We start from the raw sequence: 22,043 nt of genomic DNA on the forward strand, positions 1-22,043 counted from the left end.
AAGCAGTTTCGGCGAACGCTTGCGGGGAGCTAGAGGCAAGTTCAAATCGGTCTCTGCCTTTCGGCGAACCGAAATCAACGCCGTTCGCGCCCCAGATAAGGCCGCCAATTCAATTTCCCCTCCAATCCCCCCCCCCCTTCACACACACACATTCGCAAATCGACCAGCAGCCTGCGGCTCAAACCCAAACCGCCTGCTCACGCGGCGCAGTACGGCGGAGGAAGCGAGATCCGAAGAAGCTTAACGGAGTGCGCACGCCATTTACGGCGACCCGCGTAAATAAATAAATTGAGCAAGGGGCACGATTCCACGAGCGCGGGAGAAGAAAACGACACGTCGGTCAGCTTACACCGTGTCGTCGTAAAAACGCGTCGAGAGCGCTATGCGCGAGGAACTCGCACAAGAGAACCTCGGGTCAGTTAGACGGCGATGTAGACACTCTAAAAAAACCCATCGATGTATAAAGCGGCCTTCACTTAGCTCGTAAAAGCAAACTATTTCACCCAGAAGACGGACGTGGCTAAAGATAGAGAACGAACGCTTTCTGTTTTCGCCCACAAAGGGTAAAAGACGTGCCTTCTGGTCCCTCGTCGAAACATCACGCTCCACGCTGACGCTGCAGCGGCGAGGGAGGCACGTCCCACTCTATATGAGCCTTTCGCAGTTGCTATGCACGAGCTCACGTGTTTATGTTTGACGTTTTCTCTTTATCGCTTTTTTTTTTCTTTTCAACTTTGCGTAATGGGAAACGCACGGGCTCGCACGCCGCGGTAGAGGGGGGGAGGGAGGGGGGACAAGAAAAAAAAATTCGAAGCGACCATCTGTGGAATTCAGCAACTTTCTCGGCCCGTGGGCGTCTGCGTGCAGAGTGGGTCTCGACCGGGTGGGAAGCTCATCGACTATACAAGACAGCGTGGAAACCGATTTGCAAAGAAAATCTCGTTTCGTTTGGCTGGCCGGCCTTTCGTTCCGGTATAGTACAACAGTGGGCCCAAGGCAAACGGCCGAGCAAAGCAGATTCGCCGAGCACTTGTGATGCCCCAGACGAGCCGCGTGTTTACGAAGTGCGCCGCGCACGTGAGTGGCAACCGCTGGCTGAACGGCGCTCCGGGCCAGCCGCGCCCATGGCTGGCTCGATCAGGGCTGGTTCCAGCACCAGGGCTGGCTCCATCTATCTACTGACGGACCACAGCGCCGGATGCCTCGAGTCATGCGCCGTACACCCTGTGGCGTCAGACGGCAGGGGGCGCCACACTCGCAGAAAGTGGGTAAAGGTTACGCGGGAGACGGTGGAAAGAGAGAGAGAGACGCAGGCTAAACACGTATGCGGCGACTCTTCCATCCGGTCAATGTGGGACGTGTACACTCCGGCAAAACAATATAGCTCAGTTTATAGAAGGTCACGCACTATAGGTTTAGCAGACCGCCAAATACCCGATAGGGAGGGGGAGGAAAGCAAGCTCTCCTATTCGGTAATCTGTCTCTCGACACCCAACCGAGGCACGTGTACACCCCTAACCACGCGGCTCGTGATGCGAGACTAAAGCTGCGAGAAGGGCAGGCGCGATGGAGAGAGATTCAGAGCCACGTGGAATGTGGCAGGCGGTCTGAAAATGCTGCGATCATCGCATACGGGACGTAAACAGAACCACGCTCCATATTCCGACGAACCTAAATCGATGCCCTCGGCGCTGCCCATGTTTACGAGCACAGCATAAGGCCTCGGGGCGGACGCCAACCAGCCGAGCGGATTCCTTCCTTCTCCGCCGCTAACTCCACCCCCCCCCCCCCCCCCTTAATTTCTGCGCCGAGCGGTAGAAAACACGTCGCGCAATCAACTGCAGGGAGGAACTATACAGGGTGTCCCCAGCGAACTTTAGCCAGAGTTTAAAAATATACGAATGTGAAATATACGAAAGGTATATATATACGAAAGGTGTTTGCCGTCCCTTGCAGATACTCAGATAATTGTTTTCATTCCGCCTAAATTAGGAAATCAGTCTTAACTAATTAATCAACTTCTCAAATATTATAATTAGATTAAAAGTGTCAATGAGAGAATTGTAGAGCGACCTGAAAAACTCCCGATACAGTTTTCTGATGCTCAATACGTGCTGCATAAGAGCGCTTTTCGGAGCGGGAAAGAATCCTCCAAAAGCATGCAAAGTGCCTCGAGCGGCCAGTCACGTGGCAACTTTGCGTGCATTTGCGGGCTGCTTTCAAGCTCGGAAAAAAACACTTTTATGTAGCACGTATTGAGCAACAGAAAGCTGCATCGGGAGTTTTTCATGTCGCTCTACAGTTCTCTCATTGACACACTTAAGTTAATCATAATGTTTGAGAAGTTGATTAATTAATTAAGCCTAATTACCAAATTCGGCGGAATGAAAAACATAATCTGAGTATCTCCAAGCGACGGCAAACAACATTACCATGATTCTGTCCAGCTACGTGGAATTCGCATATTTTTAAACTCTGGGTAAAGTTAGCTGCGAAACCCTGTATATAAGCGTATTATTTATTATACACGAGAGTCACATTCACGGGTAACGCAAAAGTCACGGTCCAACCGAGCTCTTGCGTAGTTCTTCGTTAAAGAGCCGCAGGTGACACGTGTACAGCAGATGTTGCTATCCACACAAAATGTCATTGTAATTGAATCTGTCGATCGCGAAAGCAGATTGAGAGAGAGAGAGAGAGAGAGAGAGAGAGAGAGAGAGAGAGAGAGAGAGAGAGAGAGAGAGATGTTTGCTTTAATGAAAAACTGGAGTTGCTGAACCAAGCAGACGGTCTGGCATATGCTATATCAAATGCTGGGTGAAATACGGCATCCCACACCGTGAACACACAGCCGACACAAACTCAGACGTTTAACATAGATTACGCTAAAGACATGTGTAAAAACCTCGTTAGGAGCCCTTAGCAACGCTCAAAATGCCTTGCGGGCAAGCGCAGGCGGGCGCTTTTCCGCGTTCTGCATATCGCGACACCGGTGGAGATGCAAATGTGCTGCGGCCGCAAATGTGGCAATGAGCAGGCAATTAGTAAACGTTAGATAACGCGTACGCTATAGCATCAATGGCAAACGAACTTGAACTAGCCCTCTGCGGCGAAGCAGAAAAGACCCAACACTGCGGAGCGCCTCAGCCCTTCGGCCAGGACGGGTGTCCACATACTTGAAGGAAACAGCGCCAAAGAACAGGACGGTGACGAGAGGGAACAAACACGGCGTTGTTATGTAAAGAAAATGGCAAGCAGCACCGTGTTTGTCTCATCTCGTCACCGTCCCATTTTTAGCACTGTTTCCTTCAAGTTCAGTAATGTACCAACCGGCCTAATTCAATGAGTGTCCAGCCTACGTTTGTGGAAGCGTCTAGGAGGCACTAGAACAGAGAAGACGGCGGTTCTGGCCCGTGGAGCAACGGTATGCTTCCGACAGTCTATTTTTTCCGCAGCGCTTGTGGCTTCTCTGCTCCTCCTCCGCAGGCCACCTATGACGCGCCTATATTTCACAATAGCCGGCAGGTTTTTGCCTCACGGTCTAAGACGTCAGACCGAAGTCGCAACAGCCCTTTCTCGCACTTTTTGCCAACTGGACGCCAAAAAAACCATGGCTGAACGCTAAACAAATTTCAACGTTTATAAGTCCTGTTTGCACGTCGTACAGGTACGGAACAAAAAAAGAAAGAGGAAGGGAAGGGGGTCACCAGATTACAGTTCTTTCTTTTGCTCTGAAATCATATATACTGCGACCGCAGCTGCTTGACCCACTATGCGCCGACGCCCCGTACTTACTACTAAACCGTTCAATCCTACATGTGCGAAAGCTCCACCATATCGCATGCAACGACAACGACGAATACACGAAAAGACGGCGACGAAGACGCAGCCTCCGTCGTCTCTAGACGGTGAGTAGTCGTATTTGCGAAAAAGGACGCCGATAATCACTGCATGCAGTGCGCTGAAAACTGCGTCGCGAACGACAGCTGCACCGTACACCAGCTATTATGCGGGCGAGTGCTTACTTTACGTTGGCTACGAAACGCCGATACAGGCGGACGCCTCCCTCGCCTCCACTATTCGAATCCACATCGCGCACGCCGTACAAACCACCCGCAAACTAGAAAACTCGCAAGCTGCGCGAAATGGTTGGCGCGTCCGGCTCCAAACTGCACAGTGATCGTTCTCAAGTTCGATCTCCAGTGGCGGTGTCGGGCAATCTTGTTATTCTTCGACGGAAGGTGAGGCAGAGGATTTCCGGCCGCGGATGGCTTAGAGGCTGTGACGTTGAGCTGCTATAAGCACGAGCTCGCGGGTCTGACTCGAGGCCGCGTTTCGAAGGGGGCGAAATGGAAAACCGCTCGCGTGTAACGCGCATTGGGCGCACGTTACTAGAACCACAGGTGGTCAAAATTAACCCGGAGTCCATCACTACAGCGTGCATCATAACCATATCGTGGTTTTGGCACGCAAAAACCCACAATTTATTTCAGGCTGAGGACGCGGTCAAGAGGAAGCTTTAGCCCGGCCCAACCCCGATGCGGCCTATTCAAATGCATATAAAACGCAGAAATGCTTTTCTGAGATAGCCCCTGGGCCGATTTTACTGAAATGTATTAAATTTGAGAGCGAAAGTTAAATTCTAGTGACTGTTGGAAGCGGAATTCCTATTTAGGACCTGAATTTCGTTAAACGAATTTTCAAAAATTCTAATGTGTAAAAAAAAAGGAGGCACGAAGTAAAAAATTGCTCTGCATCAAGAACAGATATCGCGGTTCTGTAAACGGCATCCAAAGCGGATCATTCAAAGCAGACAAATTCGATGCGTCAACTTATATCTCAAGTGAATTCGTTACGTTGTATACAACGGTTCTCCAAAAGCTGTATTTTCATATTAGTAAATTTTTTTGAGATTCACGTGTAACGTATCAATTTTGCCCGCTTTAGATGCACTGTTAGATGCAACTGACAGAATTGTGATATCATTTTTCATTGCCGAGTTACAGAGTGGTAAACTTGATAGTTTCGTTTTCTGAAAATGTGCGATTCTTGGCAATTTTCAATAAAAAATTGACGACCTAAATCGAAAATTCGAAACCAACAGTCCCTAGATTTTAAGTTTTTCCTTTAAATGCAACAAACTTCGTCAAATTTGGCGCAGCGGTTGCCGAGAAAAACGAATTCTCCTTGTACTTAGAAGTAGCGGAGCTAAAGCTTCCTCTTAAAGGGATACAGAATAAAAATCGAAGAATATAGAGAAAGCCCCACAATTGCATTCCTAAGACACGATTGCTATAGGATATAGTCATTATTCGGGTTACTTTTGAGCGGATGGCTTTATTTTTGACTCTCTATGAGCGGCCACCGCGTCCCTCGCAAAGCGCTCCCGACAACAAGCCGGCGGATCTGACGTCACACCTACCCTCAGCAGCCGCGGAGCGAGCTGGCCGGCTGCGCAGTTTTGTTTTCCTCGCGCTGCGCAGTGCAAAATGCAAAGTTCTAGTGAGAGCGATAGCATGAGCGGAACTTATGACTCCGACTTGGATTGGCGGCCTACTGAACGACCACGAACGATAAAGGCGTATGCCTACGATCCGTCCGCGTCGTCAAGCGAAATTGACGACGACCCGCTGCAGCAGTCCCCCTCCGCGGTGCCGAGAGAGTCTGGACCAGCAAAGTGGTGTTTACACTATGCATTACACCAATGCACAATACAGGTGCCGTGAGTACACACTGTACAAAAAAAAAACGTAGAAATCGTTGAAGATATTGACGCGTGTAGACCTCCCTGTACCTACGCTATCGGAGCAGGTGTGGCCGGCGGCGTGAGCATAACAGTCGGCTGACGACTTTCGCGCGGCAGGTGCTTGATGCGCGCAAGTAGCTGTTTTGAGAATAGATGCGATTAAGCAACGGGTGAAGATTGAAGCCAGGCATGTGCAGTGACTGAAATGAGCCTCTGTAAGCAGGGAGCGTCTTGTTATTCACAGAGTGAACGAGTACATGCGCAGCGGTTTCAGCGTCCCGTTGTTTCATCGTAGCCGAGCACTCCTTCGCTTGGTGCACACGAGATGGCGCCACCAGTTTCATGTCGGCGAATTTTTTTTTTTTTTTTTGGTCAGCCGTCGCTTCAGACGATGCGGATTTCAATTCATTTTGGCAGAATTGGCGAAACATCTGGCTCAGAACGTCGTACAAACGACAAATTACGGTCAAACGGCACCTGTGCGCAAGACTGCAGCGTGACCAAGTACGCGAGAAAGACTACCGCTGCCTGCCGTTTTCACATGCGCACAGCAGACCCTCGGCATTTTGCGGTGTTGACACGGCTGCTCCTCACATCAAACCACAAATCCACGAGATGAAAGACGAGGTTTTCGAACAGCTCACACGAGGAAGCGGTACGAATAGGACGGTCGAACGAAAAAAGCGCGTTGCTGCAAACGTCAACTCGCCCCTTCGCGCGCTCAGTGTGGACGATCGCTCGCAATGGGCCTCGAGGTGGGTAAGCGTGACGTGATATCCGGTTTTGCCAGAGCTTTCGGAGGAGGCCGGTAGGTGCTGTGATTTGAGAAATATTCACTAAAATAATTACTTTTCGCTCACTTCTCCTCGGAAAGAGTGTTGTTTTGGTCGCTCTCGGTGCGACAGCTATCACTGGAGACAGAAATCTCGGCAACAAATTTTTTATTCACTATCCCTTTAAAGGACGTCGCATGGGGACGACGACGGCACGAAATACGCGAGAACAGCGAACGCTGCTGCGGTGCAGCGGGACACAAAACGCAGCGCGAACCCTGTTTCGAGCGCTAACCGCTGTCGATGTAAAACGTATCACGAAGCACAGGGCGACAGCGTCCTATTGCTGCGTGCGATCCGAATAAGGCGTTCCGGCGAGAGAGGATGGGTTGAGGGGAAAAGCACGGAATTGGACGGTGGCCATCCGGCTTACTACACTCTGCACCGGGAGACCGTAAAAAGCAGGTTAGAAAGGCTAAAATGAACGCAGAGGGGGGCAACATCGGCAAGGGAACAAAAGACAGCACGAAGCGCTACGGCCATTCGCACGCGCTGGTTGATTGCAGGAAGCGCGGCAACGTCTGCCCTGCCTTGTGATGCGATTCAGGGCGAAGTCGGTGTTGCGAAATTCGTGCCGGCAGATGCTGATCGTCTAAGAGGCACAACGCCGTACGCATCCAGCTTGCATCCAGTGTTGCACAGCTGCGTCATTCCGCGCAGTTTCAGCACGAGTAGGGCGTCAGCAATATCTCGCGCGCCAAACTTGAAAAGCTGTCTGTGCGTATCCGTGGCCCAATTCGCGAAGCTTTTAGTTCGTCTGTCGTTGTGTGCCATTGGCCGGCCGCCGTCGCTAATACGTACACCATGACCATCGGTCGGCGTATCCTTTTACGCACAGTTGTAGCGTAGAAGCGTACGGCAATTGGGCTGGCTGGTTGACGACCGCGCGAATAACAGGGCGTGAAAAAAAGGAACTGCGATAAGCCGGCGCCTTGAACAGCTCGGCTAGCCGGCAGGTTGTGGCCGATCCCGTAAAATGCGAACACCTAATCCTCTGTGAAATTGAGCCTCACGGATCTGCTGGCTAGACAGGGTCGTACAAGAAGCATTTTGTTCTGGAGCCGCCGACGCGCGCTGCACGTGCGTGCAGACAAAGCAGCGCCCTCCACTGCGGCTGAGCTCGCCCCGCGAGCGCATGCAGTCGTCGCCTTCGCGTCTGTGTTCGAGAAGCGGGGGAGGGAGCCCGAAAACACGCATTCCGACGCCGGCCCGCGCGGCATTCCGAGGCGGAGGAGGAGCAAGAAGAATGGCCGAGGAAGAGGCGAGGCGCCGAGGCACCGACTCCAGGACCAAGGTTAGAACGCGCCGGAAGACAGATGGCGACGCACGGCAATGAAGGCTGCTCTCTCTCTCTTCTCCTCCTTCTAATTACTTTTTCCTGATCCTTTGAAATGGCTTGCTACGCGACAGGACCACCTTCCTAAGATGCGGAAGAAAAAAAACAACTCTGAAGTCCTTGCGCGCAGCACTGTACCAAAGCTTAGCGCATTAATTGCGATCTACAGCCCGCTCTCTAAAAGAAAGAAAGAAAGAAAGAAAGAAAGAAAGAAAGAAAGAAAGAAAGGAAGAAAGAAAGAAAATCTTTTAGACAAACACGTAGGTCACATCCCGCTCAATTACACGAAGTACAAAAACGATGTCTTCGGAACTGATCAGTAAAAAAGTGACTCGCCATCGCGGCCCTGCGAAAGTGAATGTCCAGCGAAGCGGTTGAAAACCACCACTAAACTTCTGAGGGGAGTAAGCAGTGCTTTACTGCTTCAGAGTAATGGTAATTTAGAGTAATAGTAGTAATGGGAGTAACTGTCATTTTGACAGCACGCCACCGCTGGTCGTATTGCATTTTTCCCTTTGCCGCTCCTCGTATTCACGCTGCGCTCCTCGAGAGTCCTAACTATGCGTAGCCTACCCCAGCGGTTCTGCAAGAACAATGAAATCCGTTGCTAGGCTGGTTATCTTATATATGAAAGGCGAGTGACGTCACTCTCCACGTCGCAATCTGCAGTCACCGAGGCAGCTTGCGCACCATTAATCTTTACTGGGAAACGTATGCGGGGAGCGATACGTGGTTCACATTTTTATAAGGAGCGCCTTAGCGTCAATTATGTGATTAGGATGCTTGTTTTGGTGCTTGTTCTTTACTGAAATGAATGCTGTTATGTATGTTGTATGCGTTATTTCAAAGAATGCACGCACTTTTCCCTTCACTTTGCTAAGTGCTTGAAAGGCTGCTTCACCTCCGCCGCGGTAGAAGCCCAGTATATATTGCACTGCCTCCGGGATCTGCCCACATTTCTGCCCGCGGACGACGACACGATAAATGCCGCCCAACGAAAGGCTAACGGCTTAAGTTCCACCGGCTCTGAACTCGTTTACTGCGACGACATCGGAATATCGCACAACGGAAACTGCATTCTCTTTTGAGTCAGAATGGTAGCAAAGTAGGCGAGTTGGTACTGGTTCGTTTTATGAAAAAGAGCGCGTACGTAGATCGAGGGACAAGGCGAAGAGGGAAGTCATGGCGCACGTGTCCTAGCGTCCCTTCTTTACCTTGTCTCTCGTTTTGCGCGACTCTTGAAGAATGACGTTAGGGACACCAGTTAATTTCCCAGTGGCGGTGAGGGGCAATGACTTGCTTTGTTTGGCCGTACACATGGCGAGCACGAAGCTAAAGTACGACGAGGTGGCATGATGACGACGGTGTAACGGAAAAGCTGGGCACAGCAAACGTAACTCCAACCTTTCAACTGCTGCGGCAGTAAGACAGAAATGTGTGTCGATCTGCATAGTTCAGATTATGTGCGATGCAAGCGACCATCACAATCGCACGGCCTGGAACATGCGCATAGCAACCCTTCCCCCCCCTCCCCCCCAAAAAAGAAAATGTTCGTCTCTGCTTCTTTTTTCGCTATTTCTCGCTTTTTCTTTTACGCTACAAATGCAGGCTTACTTCGCGATGTTTCACCAAACACGAACGCAAACAAAAGTGCGAACTTCACCATACTCCGCATGCTCTCAGTTAAAGCGATGATTTCAAGCGCGACGGGTTCCAAACAGGAGCCGAACTCTCAGCAAAAGCCGAACCACTGTGAAGTATCGATTCCTTTCAGCTGCCAAAGCGCTTAAATAAATTGTGTACTACGCCAGGCGTCCTAAACAGCTCATTATCAACGCCACCACAAAAAGCTTGCTATTCCAGCACATCCTTAAACAAACCTGCAACGTCGCATAATAGCTCGTGCGTCAACTATGGTCAGCGCTATCAGCTATGACCATCTCGGTTCGCTCGCGGTGCCTACACGCGTGCAAGGTATTCGAAATGATTCGCAGACGCAGCCAGAATTGAAAAAAAGTAAAGGAAAGAAAGAGAGAAAGAAAACGAGGACGAAAGGTGAGCCCTCTCATCGCAGGCGACGAGCCACCGTTATTATCCGCTGCTCATCAGTAAACAAAGGAAGGCGCAGAACGAAACGCGTTCAACCGCACAGGGGCGGGCGCAGGCCGGGCGGTGGGCCACGCCACGCATTAATACGAAAACAAGACGGTCCAACTGCGGGAAGAGAGTCGGCGAAGACGCGAAAGGGCGAGAAGTAATCTCGTTCACGGAATGCAACCTCTACACAGCCGTGAAGGCACGCAGAGACGCCGAGGTACTACCGTCGGCCCGCGCTACAGCCGGCCGGCTCTCAAGCTGCGAGCCGCAGGGACAGGAGGCTTGCGAAACGCAGACCAAGGTCGTATGCTATATGGGAGAGGGGATGCGTAAACAAAAAGAGCAGGCGCTTTTTTCTCTTTTTTTTTTAGCCCGATGCAAACGAGCCGCGAAGAGGCAGTAAAGTTCACTCGACGCTGCCAGAGCCACATCTACTATACAACAACAAAGATGAGAAAAAGAACCCCACGGAATGGAGAGAAGAAAGGCGCTCGTCTTCGCGTTTGTGTTCCACATCGATTCCATCCCGAGGCCAGCGGCGGCTGTGAATCGCTCGCGCGCGCCTCGTTATGCTAATAACGAAAAGTGCGCAGATAGCCCGCGGCAGCCAAGAAACAAAACCAATGAGCCATCGATAAAGGAGCCAGCGAGCGGCCAGAAGGCACCGACGCGCCCGCAGCGTGAGAGTGAAAGGAATGCACGAGCTTGGGCGGCGATGAGACGGCGTCGAGGAGATGGGTATCTCGATCGGCGCGGCGGCGGCTACGTCCGAAACGCAGCGCGCGCAACCGAGCTGACGCCTTCTTACGGACCACGTAAGGGTCGCTTCGCCGCAGCGCGTACGAGTCGCGAGGTGCAGTTCGATCCAGCGCTGCCTCGAACGAAGAAACAAAGGAAACGGGCAGATGAAACTGGGCCTTCGGGATTCCACCTGGACATTAAAATGCGGAAGCGCTCCCCTAATATTGGACTTAGAGCACTGCATAATTAAACAGAAGTGGAAAGAAATGAACGCGCCGCGTGAAAAAGAGGGTGCCTCCACACGTAATGAAGACGACGACTGCGCCGTAAAAGTTTTCCTTTTCCCGACGTTCCCGACGTACGGTAGCTGCAGAAGGCTAGGCGTACTGACAGCACAGCCGACACAGTGCTCCGATAAAGAAGGTGGTCGTTACTTGAGCGCCGGCGTCCCAAGACGTTATCGGTGTGGCGTTCTTTCCTTCGCATTTGCGAAACAGACATCCATAGCAACGCGGTATATCAGCTTTAGCATCGTGGCCCGACTGGCCCTCCGGTGATTCAAGAAAGAGGCGCCATTGCAATTTCCCTTCCCTCTCGTTGAGGAATGTCTCTCGAGCTCGTTTCCTTCGGACTGAACCCAAGCGCGGCATTCTCCTAAACTGCATTCTTAAAAGACATGTTTTTTGCCGCAAGTTAAAACACACACAAAAGGAAGACACATATAGGAGGACGTGGCGTGGCACATTTGGCAACGCACTGCAAGGTCTCCATGTGCAAACCACGTTTTTCTGAGATTAAGATTCTTGGCATAAGTAGAAATCAAACAGCACGTGAGCTAATGGAAGCTTACTATATAAAAAAGAAAGGTTCAAGTTGCATTACCGATACATCTATCTTGCTCTACAAATCGGAAACGAGATTGTTTGACCACTGGATAATGTAGATTTGTGAACAGCCTGCGCATGCGTGTATGTGTATATACATTTATGGGTCGCAGCCCAAATTAAATCAGTTGGAAGCGCCGCCCTGTTGTCTTTGTTTTTTCCTTTTGGGCGTGTTTTAACTTGCGGCAAAAAACATTACTTTTAGCAAGCACCAACTAGGCCAACAAGGAGTTCTATTGCATTCTTAAAACAGCACTGGTGCGCCGTGGATTTGGTACATACCCCATATATTAGATCGTTTCCCGAGTGAAAAAATAAAACCTCTCCTGATTTGTAGTCATTCAAAGCGAGGTCGCACTCGGTGGCCAAATATTACAGCACAGAGGGAGCTAAGGCGGACAGGTTAATCAGGTTGCTCCTGGCTTTTTATGCTGTTGACTGGTAAAGCTGTAAGGAGGACATCAAAGCGTTCCCAGGGCATTCAGACGGTCGCACAGCCAAGTTGTCTTAATTGTCTTAAATAACAGTATCAGCACTCTATATAGCTGCTTTCTGTGTGGATAGTGCTCAAGACCACACATTTTGTATTCTGTACACATGCAGTCCGTCGTCCACTCCCGTCGTTTTCAAGTAGCGCAAGAGAGAAAGTCTTTGGTCGTCGAAGGTAAGGCGATCGCAGAGGACATGCTCAGTAGCCTCGTCGTAACCGCTGGAGTTCCACGAAGTTGTGTCCGTCACGCATTACGAAAAGAATAGGCGCTCACAAACGCGACGCTATGCGCGAACGCAGGGTTTCGGCGACGACTGCCAGCCTTGACTTGTCCAAGCGAGGCGCCTTCGAGCCACTCTACACTGTAAAATAATTTACACCCCTAAGGGTTTTTTTGAGTGTCTATAACTAACCCCCTAGCACCCTAGAAATAGCTGGGTTTTATAGGCAATTACACCCTTATGTTGGTTATTCTATATTCCAATAACACCCTATCCCTTGAGGGTGTTTTGAACAACATATTACCCTTCGACCCATGGGGTGTAAGGGTGTGATCAGGAATATATTACCCCTTCACCTATGAGGTGTAATGAGCAATATAATAGCCCTTGCTATAAGGGTGTTGAACTACGGCATATTGAAGCGGGTACACATGCACTTCATTGTATGTTTTGTAAGTCTACAGTCAGGCTAGCACATAGAAATGTTATGTACGGAGTGCATACAATAGGTAATGTGTTTCCAAACGCATGGCATAGCAACTTTGAGAGAAAACACATAAGAACGTGTGAGTGTTCTGCGTGAAATGGTCCATTTACCACAGATACAGGAAGAGTGACTGCATGGAGGGTCATTTATTCTAGCCACCTGTACAATATTTAGAGCTTGCACTACGCCTTGTATGTGGTGACAAGTCTTGTGGTCGTTCTACACTGAAGAACAGTCTTATTCAAACCAATGTTCCAGGGCACAGGCGAGGCTGGTGATGCCTTTGTGTAGCTCCATTCCAATGTCCTAAGGCGAGCCATCATAGATGAAGCCATTTCTTCATTGATCACTGTAGCCATCTGCTTGTTTTCTACCTGAAAAATGATTTGTTGTCATTCGATGTCAGGAAAAGTACACGAAACATGACAAGCAGCGCTTCCCTGCATCATTCACTTTAATATTTCAAGATCACATGAAGACCACGATAAAGAAAACAAGCACAGATGGTACTAACTTCCAAGAAATCGTTATTTCGAAAAAATAAGGCATTTATTCTGCCACATCATGAATGTAGGAGAGAGAGGCTACACAATTAAATGAGGGCAATTCAGAAATTATTGCCTCCAAGCCCACTACTTTGCCAATATTACTGCAAAGATTTTGAACGCTTTATCATTGATGCACTTATGTTTATGCTATCGAATGTCGCCTCACCTTCCTATCTCTTCCCGTTCCAGAGTAATCGAGCAATTCATGGCATCCAGTGGTGACGTCCAGTTGAAACAGCAGGTTGTAATTGAATTTCTGACTGCGGCAGGTTGTGCACATATCAACATTCATTGCCATCTTACTGCAGTTTACGGGGATGCCTGTGTTGACATCAGCACTGTGCAGAGGTGGACAAGGACTGTGAAAGACCAAAATCCTGCCGCATCAAATCTCCAGGATCAGCACCGAAATGGACGGCCCACAATGGCTTCTGATGAGGGTCATGAACATCAGGCAGATAAGTTGACTCAGGGCAATCGCAGGATCAAGCAACACCAGATTGCAACAACACTCCCCATTTCCATTGGCTCAGTGAGCCACATCATTAAAGACCTGCGTTACAAGAAGACTTGCGCTTGTTGGGTGCCACGGCAACTGAAGACTGACATGAAAAAGTTGAAACATAGCCAACAAGTTCAAATCTTCTTGTAACATAGGAGTTTCTTAATTATCTGGTTCACTGAACCAATGGAAATGGTGAGTGTTTTTGCAATCTGGTGTTGCTTGATCCTGCGATTGACCCGATTCAACTCATCTGCCTGATGTTGATGATCCTCATCAGAAGCCGTTGCGGGCCGTCCAGTTCGGTGCTGATCCTGGAGATTTGATGCGGCAGGATTTTGGTCTTTCACAGTCCTTGTCCATTTCTGCACAGTGCTGATGTCAACACAGGCATCCCCGTAAACTGCAGTAAGATGGCAATGAATGTTGAAGGGCGTAGAACCTTCTGCAGCGAGAAATTCAATTACAGCCCGCTGTTTCAAGCGGACATCACCACTGGATGCCATGCATTGATCGATTACTTTGGAACGCGAAGAGATAGGAAGATGGGGCAAGTGACATTCTATAGCTTAAACATCAGTGCATTAATGACACAGAGCCAAAATGTTTGCAGTACTACTGGCAAAGTAGCGTGTTTGGAGGCATTACTTCCTTAACCGCCGTCATATTGTAGCAATAACGCTGGGTAGTTTGTTTTCGTGCGTGACATCTGACCCAAAACTACAATTTGGAATGTGCACAAATAAAGATGCTCGTGTTGAGTCCAATAAATTCCTGATATATATATCAATCCTGTCTTATGCGATAAGTTTACAATGAGAAGCCACATCATCTCACTGCAACTTTTCCCTAAAAGCAAGTTATATTGAAAATAAGGTACAGACATATGCTTCGCTATGCATTGCAGGGTAACCATCAAGAGGTACTTTGACATTAATGCCTTGTTCCCAAAACCAATAGTGTAAATGCCAACCATTATTTCACAGGAGGTGGTGGCCACAAGGCAAAAACAAATTCGCAGGGTTTACGTGCCTAAACAATGACCTTACATTCATCGGTTAATATAACACATGGCATTGTTGTTTTGCCTGCCTCCTCAGGAATATACATCAGCACAAACGATGCTGTTCTTCAGATTTCCCAGGCAAACAATGCAAGCATCACTATACTCACTATCACAAACAATGCATGCATCACTATACTAAGCATCACTAAGCTGACCTTTATTTTTTTCTTAATCTATGACCTACACAGTGGCTGGTAACAACCCCTCTCTCAGAACTATTTGGCATCTCTACTAGAAGCCCTACCTACACCTTTTTACATCATCTTAAGACATCTCCACTAAGCAAGCACATAATCCTGCTGGTATTTTTATTACAGAGGTTTTCACTAAAGATCTTCCAAGCAAGAACTCTTTAGCATCTGATCATTTAGATGCTTTGAACTGGAACAACACAGTGAATGCATCATGCTTTACAGAAGTTTAGCTATTTTAATCAAAGCACAGTTAAAGCCTTTCATGCATGAAGTTTGTCATCTGCTTTCACTTGATCTTGCTGGTTATTTGATTGTAAGTTACACTAAGATCAAACATTCTAATGGCCAACATCTTTCATCTGTGAAGCGCAGAAAACTTTAGTGCACTTGTCGGTGTTGTTACAGCATTCTTAAATGTGATGATTAGGCTGCTGGCTGTTTAGCACTGTAGTAGCATTGTACAGGGTGATCATTTTTAAGTTTTATGGAATTTTAAAAAATTTCCTGTGGCAGATGGCATAATTCTTGTCCTTGAGCTAGATTATTTGAAGAGGTGGACATCACTAGCATGAGAAATCTAAACACATGTTCGACTAATTAAAAAAATTCACTATTCACTTCGTAACTAATTATTTTACTGCACATATTGCAATTTACGAATTGTAGCCAGTGAGCTTGGAAGACGTGTGCGCTTGAACTTCCAGGATGACACCAGTTTAGGAATAATTCCCTGATAAAGAATACTACACAATGGTGTTCCAGTTACTTTTGTGCATCAGTGCAGAAAGCACATTTTGTTAAAAAAGTAAGTAAGGCAAGTTTGATGGTCATTCTGGAAATCAATTCCAAAGTTGATGCATCTTGTAATCTCACTGGCTATGATTCGTAAATTACAATATGTGCTTCATATATGTGGTGGCGCTGGCAAACACTCCTAGAGTTCTACTAGGAAATAGAAATACCGAATAAAGTGGATGGGGAAAAGGCACCTGTTGTAGTTCAATTGGTAAAGCATCGCCCGCATAATGCGAAGACGTGGGTCCGTTCCCCACCTGTGGCAAGTTGTTTTTTCATCCACTTTCATTTTCAGTAATTTATAATTTCTTTATTTCATTTACTAATCACAAGTAATTTACCCTAAGTTGTCCTTGGTGTTAGCGTTTGCTAGCTTCTTAGGATAAGATTAATAAACATCGGCCCCTCGGTTAAGCCACTTTCTTTTTGTTTATATGTGCCATGAAGTAAGTAATTGAAAAGCTAATTAATAGATTTTCGTTAATTAGTTGAACATGCGTGTCGATTTCTCGTGCAAGATATGTCTGGCTGTTTGAATATTCCTGCTCAAGGACTAGAATTATGCTATATGCAACAGGTTATATTTAAAAATTACACAAAACTTACTATCATCACCCTGTATAAAGACACTGTGAATTTTAAAACAAGCTTCAGTGAAGCTTACTGAATTAGCAAATGGCCAGTGTAACTAGCATGATTATCCTGGAAATCTTTTGTAGCTTATAAGCATAGAGCATTTCACTTACACATTTAGGAATGCGAAATTTTCTTGAAATCAGCCCTTTGTTTTTAACAGCTAGCATCCCTGCCAGTTTGGCTAGACATAACGTTGCATGACTTCAATAGTACTGCAAAATCAGATTTTCTTTCTGCACCCAGTATCTAGTGATGTATCTTTACCAGTGTCCTTAGCAGCTGAGATAACTAATGTTCCTGCAGGTAAATATCAGAAAACATTGCGATAACTGCCAAGTAAATGCAATCGTGCGTCTTGTTTACAATACAGCATGTGCTCTACCTCCTGCCAGGTTTGTTCTCCATATCAGGCCAGCACGCAACTTGTACAAGAGGCACCTTTCGCACGCATGAAGATATTTTATGAGGTTATGGTGGTGTCAAAACATGACATCAACCATAATGCCTTAAACTATTATATGAAACACTTACTTGTACAAAGATAGAAAAGGCACCAATTTTGAATTTATCACATTCGGTTTACAGTACCATAGTAGAAATGGCTCAACTAGTACAGGTACGCAAACAGGCTAGTTGGTATTGGTCGATGACGTTCGACAATGTGAACTCGACAAAGGATGGAGAAAGAGGCGATAGCATTTTTCTCCATTTCTCACCACTTTCGACGTCCTTTGTACAAGTCCGCACTGTTGAACATCATCGGTCAACTAGTACAGCCTGAAAAAAATGTCATGAAAGAAAACTTCGCTCTCAACCTCGACAATTCTGCCTGTCAGGTATTATGGTTTCTTCTGAACTTATTTCTTTATATAAAGTCATGCCCATCAAGTAAAGCTTACCGAAAGAAATGAAAACAACATCAACACCTCTAAAGGCACATACATCAAAGGAGTTAGAGCATCATACACATTACCTTTAAGTGCAAAAGTATTCTTTTTCTTAGGCAAACTGCATTTTTAGTTTCTTAAAGCCTATATATTCATTTGTCACAGCTATGGGAAAATCACAAGGTGGAAAAAGATGTGTTGGTGCAATTTCAACATTCATGTACAACAACAAAAGGTAAAGCACAGGAAGTCTCACTGCTCCTCTGTCTAAATGACACTCAGTTTCATTTGTCATGTCTGCTCCCATCCTGATGGCAGCAGAAACAGGAAGAGAGCAGCGTGGTTCAGAAAGCAGACGAAGGAGCTGATATCCTAGCTTACATAACGAGTAAAGAAGGGAGCTGGTCAGGCTATGTAGTGCAGACTTGAGACATCATTAACTAGCGCGAAAAAAACAGCGGACAACAGCTAGAAGCACACACGACAGAGCTCTAGGCTTCAACTGAAATTTTGGCTAGACAGAAACATAGGATTCAGGGGATGCGACCTCGACGGATGGAAGCAACATTCATCTTTCCCTTTCCCTGTCTGACAAAGGAGGTATTGGAGCAAATTGATGGATAGGTTCATTTCGAGATACGAACACTCTTTTTGGTGAGAGCCAGGGAAGGGGTGCTTACACACCAATCACCCACTTTTTGATGCAAACAGCTTCGAATATTTTCATGTCGACCTGCCTCTAGAGCCGCATGGGCAGATGAGCGCTTTGAAACTGCTCAGTGCATGAGCACCTACAGCAATGATTGGCCAGATGGCCACCAGCCACTGGCAGCTGCCCTATCTTGGTTCCCCGAAGCAGTCTTTTAAACACCGACCTGTTTGACTTGAGGGAACATAGGGCTCCTTTCAGTGCCTTAGTGGCTAGTGGCCACCTGGCCAATTATCGCCATACGTGCTCATGCACCAAGCAGTTTCAAAGCAATCGTGCGCTCAGGCAGCTCCAGAAGCAGGTTCATAGGGAAATATACGAACCACTTTGCATAAAGAAAGTGGGGAACAGGTGTGTGAGCAGCCGTCCCTGGCTCTTACCAAGAGTGTTCGTATGTTAAATTAACCTGTTCATCAATTTGTTCCGATAGCTCCTGTGTTGTTTCCGTCGGTCGACATTCTGTGCATCCCATGTTTCTGTGCAGCAAAAATTTCAGTTGAAGTCTAGAGTTTTGTCTTATGTGCTTCTTTATGTTGTCGTCTTTTTCACGCCAGTTATTGATGTCTAGAGTCTGCGATGAGCACCAACTAGCCCAAGTGCCTTCTTCAACCATGTAATGCATACGGCAGATAACCGGTGGCACATTCGAGTTACAGAACGGATGCCAAGCGAGGACAAGGGTAGTCAAGGACGGTAGAGAATTAGACTATATGATGAAGTCAGGAAATTTGCAGGCTTCACTTCGAATCAGCTAGCGCAAGACAGAGGTAATTGGAGCTCACTGGGAGAGGTCTTCATCCTCCTGTGGAAAAAATATGTAGGCCAATTGTGATGAAAAAAGTATACCTGTCGGCTCAGACATCTTCACTGCCTTTTGAGCAATGTGTAGGCCCAAGACAATCAGCCGGTTCCCATGCAATTGCTTCATGCTGACTAACTGCATGGGCACAAGAAAACAACTCACCATTAATACCACTCGAGATTGACCACTTAATAAAAGAACCTCTCAAAACTGCAAACACAATTAAGCATTTACCAGCCTAATACATACATATATACAAGCCAAGAATAGTTACAATAACCATACGCTTTATAACTAGACATTAGAATAAGGTAGTGAAACATAGAATAGCCGTAGGATGTTCAGTGCAGTTCATTTCAGAAATACTGTCGACCACTGACAGGACGCCTTAGGCAAGGTTCAGTCGTACAACAAGAAAACAAGTAGTAGTAGTAATAAGCATGCGTGCGTGAAACCAAAAAAACGAGTTCAAGGTCGAGAAAAATATGATCAGGCTCGGTGTACTTATTTATACGAAAAGATAAATTAATAAACAAATGGCGCAACCACGCGTTCATCCGCAACGGCACGAAAGCTTCTAGAACAAACGAGTACAACTGAAAACGAAGGATAACCACATAGCCGGGATGGTTGTGGTTCTTTTGTATTAGTTCTAGCGATGAAAGCACAAGCATTGCAAGCTACCTGCGTCATTACCTACCACGTGACCTGGGACAAAAAATAAAAAATAAGAACAAAACGAGTGCAAGTACACAAGCGACATTTAATACGGTTGTCACACTGCACACTTTTGGCCGCGATCGATCCTGACTGGGATCGAATATCTGGCCACGTTCGGCTTCCTTGCTGAATCTGCGGACGGGAGCCAATCGCGGTCGAAAATTTCAATCCAGAACAGGCTCAATCGTGATCGAAAGTGGCCGTGTGACACCGGTATAAGTATGCGCCCATCTTAGGCAACAGAATGAATTAGCCAAACCAAAGTATTATTTACCTGCCTGCGCCGTATACTGACGCGTAACAGTACTTAATTCTCTACAACTCTATGTGCTGTCACAATTAGTTGAGGACACACGAACAATGAAACATCCGATATATTTTCATTTCTTTTTCACGTTCGGTGCCCGTAGGCTCCGCCTGAAGTACACATACTACACTCGCATCCAACACACCTTGTGCTGTCCTTTAAAGAAATTACGCGAAAATTACTACCACAATGACGCACCATAAGAACGCGACGCTGAATGTGACCACGTATGTACCTTTCATATGAGCCGTCCATGCGCCTTGCAAAAGGCCCTCGGTTTGAAGGCGGAGCGCTGTCACGATGTGTACTCTGGGCACGCCATTTCGTTTACGTAGTGGATGGACGATGATGACGATGGATTCCGCCGAAAAAAAAGTCCACTTCATCACTGTCCAGGCTGAATGGAAGATGTTTTCTCGTTGACCACGAATGACGGCCGTCGTAGGCATAGTAAACGCACTGTCACAAAGAAACACCGATGCAGGCCGCTACTGCCTTTCCTTCTCACGCATAATCGCGTCGCCTTCAGTCCAGATGCTCCCTTCGCGTCGATGAGCACAAAAGTACACGAAAACAACGAGGTGGTGCAACCTAAACGTAGCGAAAACAATCTAATTACTCACAACTTCAAGACTGTCACGGAGAACACACACATGTGCACCCGGCGGCCCGCCGCGAGAATTCAGCAGCGATCGCGGCGACACCCGTCGGTCGAAGTTATTGCAATTTCGGTTTCGTTTTCAAGGCATAAATACATATATTCTGTTAAACTACGTGTGTATATTACTTTCGAGGCTATTTATTTTACGCTACCTCTAAGCAATTATTATTATTATTATTATTATTATTATTATTATTATTATTATTATTATTATTATTATTATTATTATTATTATTATTATAAACAACAGAGGCAGATCCCACGCACTGTGGGAATCGACATAAGCGCAGCTTGCTGTTCCATTTGCGTTCACTGACGATATTTGGCGGTGATGTTGACGGCCTACCACAGTCGTGATGTGATGTTGAATGTTATAATACAGAAAGACGTGCTTGCTCGAGGCGCTGTTGTGCGCCATTTTTCGTAGCTTACGTGAAAATTAACGCTCTAATTCCCTTACACGAGCGCGTCGCATCGGGGCTGAAGCGTTGATTTGCCGAACAGCCGTTTGCGTGTTGTCGTCTTGACGCTGCGGTGCTTTAGTGCGGCTTTGCGTCTATGCATGCCCTGAGTCAGTGATCCACGTGCAGAAAATTGCGCGGTGCTTACTTTTTAGAAATAGCAGAAACGTGCCCTTTCATACCTTGAAGTAAAATTATTATTGTTTGCCCGCAACTGTTGCCATGTTTAGTAGTGGGCATTATGACGGCCAAAGGGGTTCAGAGAGTATTGTAGCGATGCCCACGGAGTTCTCGCTAAAAGGGCTCGCACACGCCTTCCCTGAGTCCCTCTCATGTACATTATGCACGATCTTAAACCACCCACCGCCGCGACTGGCAAGGCAGTGACAGCAGGAGCAGCAGAATTGGAAATTATAAGGGAGGAGGCATAGAAAGCTTCGCTTTAACATCTAGCAGAACGCCTCTGTGCACACCGTAACCTGTCATCCAGAGCTCTGGTGTTTTGACAGAATTCAATTTCATTCTACAAAGTGTTTCCCGTATTCAGCATGTGCACCTGTCCTCCCCGTCTCGCGAGGGGAGACGGGCGAGCCTCGCGCAGGTCTGCATATGCCAAGACATCTCGCAGGTGGACAATCGCGCGCATACTTGAAAAATGCCTCGCCACTGTTCCGCGAACAAAGATGGGTCTGCAAATGCCCCGCCAATTTCTGGAATCTCATTCTATCTATAATGATTGGCTCAATGTCCTATCCATGCAGGCAATAATACTGTCTCCGATTTGGGAGGGGAAATATTTGAGTAAATAGCGCTGTTAGTCGGTGTGGCAAATACTGTATGCATCGCAAATTGTACGTTGGTTCTCTATACTTTCTCACATTTCCCTCCCTTTCTTTTTGAGCACTGCGTTCTGGCAGCTG

General features: G+C 47.2%; 1 protein-coding gene and 1 long non-coding RNA gene across 6 annotated transcripts in view; both read right to left on the reverse strand.

Annotated features, from left to right (window-relative positions):
- The window catches only part of LOC142575591 (rap guanine nucleotide exchange factor 2-like), a 716,743-nt gene that overhangs the window by 180,326 nt on the left and 514,374 nt on the right, over positions 1–22,043 (reverse strand). The window lies entirely within an intron of this gene.
- LOC142575626 (uncharacterized) lies at positions 12,962–20,602 on the reverse strand. Its single transcript, XR_012826692.1, has 3 exons — positions 20,237–20,602; positions 19,019–19,109; positions 12,962–13,209 (listed from the first exon to the last, which is right to left on the reverse strand). It is a non-coding gene; the product is annotated as an uncharacterized LOC142575626 (long non-coding RNA).

The sequence above is a fragment of the Dermacentor variabilis genome, chromosome 1 (assembly GCF_050947875.1).
Source record: "Dermacentor variabilis isolate Ectoservices chromosome 1, ASM5094787v1, whole genome shotgun sequence".
NCBI lineage: Eukaryota > Metazoa > Arthropoda > Arachnida > Ixodida > Ixodidae > Dermacentor > Dermacentor variabilis.